Here is a 2,187-nt window from a genome sequence, read left to right on the forward strand (position 1 = left end):
CCTTCCCTCCTTCCCTCCTTCCCTTCTTCCTCCCTTCCTCCCTTCTTTCCTTCCTTCCTTCCTTCTTTCCCTCCTTCCCTCCTTCCCCCTTCCCTCCTTCCCTCCTTCCCTCCTTCCCTTCTTCCTCCCTTCCTCCCTTCTTTCCTTCCTTCCTTCCTTCCTTCCCTCCATCCCTCTCTCTCTCCCTCTCTCCCTTTCACCCTCCCTCCTTTCATCATTCATTTACAAGCATTTATTGAGTGCTTGGAAAGTGCCAGCAACTCAGCTTGGCTCCAGCTGCTTTTAACTGAAGTAATGACCTTTGTGTAAGAGCATAGGCTTTGCAGTGACAAGACCAGACTTCCTCTACTTACTGACTTGAACAAGTCATTCTTATTACCATACATACCCACTGGCTATGTGTGAAAATACTTTGTAAAATAATGTTTTATATAGGAATGCTATTATTACTACCTCAGGAAAGTTGAGAACTATATCTATTGCTTTTCTAGATAATATACTCTATCAAAGCACCTAAGCTGATTAAAATCAGCTGTAGCACAAATGACTGTGAGACAGTTTCTTTTCTTTTTTTTTTTTTTTTTTTGAGACGGAGTTTTGCTCTTGTTACTCAGGCTGGAGTGCAATGGCGCGATCTCGGCTCACTGCAACCTCCGCCTCCCAGGTTCAACCAATTCTCCCACCTCAGCCTCCCAAGTAGCTGAGATTACAGGCACCTGCCACTAGGCCCAGCTAATTTTTGTATTTTTAGTAGAGACAGTGTTTCGACATGTTGGCCAGGCTGGTCTCGAACTCCTGGCCTCTGGTGATCCACCCATGTCAGCCTCTCAAAGTGCTGAGATTACAGGTGAGAGTCACTGCGCCAGACACAACTTCTTAATGTAGCTATTCCCTGCCTCTTAGAAATACATGTGAATAAAAAATGAATTAGGTAAACTCAAGTGCTTTGGTAGAAAGGTACTAAAAGTATTTTGTGAGATGCGTATGAATGGGTGTGTTTAAATATAAAAAATTGTTCTAACACATCTTGCAGGAGGCCAGCCTAATCTTTTACCAGCTGTACTTGACTGCAGCTGCTTGTACTGCCAGGACACATGCTTCCTTTCAGATACTCATTCTGAATTAACTTGATGATGATTTGTATTTCCTCGTGGACACTGGTAACCAGCACAGCAAAAACCAATCTGAAGACCTTCGTCTACTCACATTTTTAAACAATCTGAGTGTAAATTGAGATTGGCTCATTTGGGAGGTTGTGCTTACTGTACTTTTCTCAAGTAATCTTTTTATACAATCTATTCGGTTCTTTCTTACTGATGTGTAGGTTACACCTGAGAGGCGGGGGTGATAGGAAAACTGGGACCCTTCTCTCTGGGTGTGTTTTAATGCCCAGCACTTTGGAAGCACATAATGAATGTGAGTTCTCTTTCGTTACCAGGATGCTAAACAGCTGTTCAGGAGTTGCGACGGGGGTCTAACAGCTCGCTGAAGAGGTCAAAAAGAGCATTTAGAAATGCTTGCTCTGACAGTGACGCTTGTTCTCTCAGCAATTGCCTTCATACCAGCCAATCACATAGTTGAGAACTCAAGAAAAAGAAAAACCTTGATTTGAAGGGTTTTATATGAAAAATATCCAGGATTTCCTGATTATTTTACAGATAAGCTAAAGCTAAAATTCAGTAGATTATCTGTGTTTCATCCCTGCCAGATGATAAACAATTGGGAGCAGAGGCCACTTGCTGAAAGGCATCTTGAGAGGTAAACCCCCACTTCTCAGATTGGAAGACTAAGACCCCAAAGCCTCCAGAACTAGCCTCTGACTTAATCCAGGCTTCTCAGCCAGTGAGGTCTCACCCAGTTTATCAGCTGTGGGCTCAGCCTGCCCTACCCAACTCCAGAGCTTTTCCTTTTGTTTTTAAATTGCCCTTGAGTTCTCCACTGCTCTTCTCTTCCCCCTGGCTGTGAAAACACCGTGGCTGTCAATATCCAAACCTAGGCCGTAAATATGAAAAGACAAGGATCTGTAAACAGAGAAGCAAGCAGGGAATAAGGCCTGCATTCATGGGAATTAACTGGGCAATCCTAGAAAATTTGCCATTCTGAATGGCAAATTTTAATCAGTGGTGCTGAGAAACTTCCCAAGCAAAACAGGTTTGCGTGTCTCTGGGGTGGGCCTCTCTCCTTGCC

Source organism: Sapajus apella, unplaced genomic scaffold, assembly GCF_009761245.1.
Source record: "Sapajus apella isolate SASKATOON/1434 unplaced genomic scaffold, GSC_monkey_1.0 scaffold29, whole genome shotgun sequence".
Lineage (NCBI taxonomy): Eukaryota > Metazoa > Chordata > Mammalia > Primates > Cebidae > Sapajus > Sapajus apella.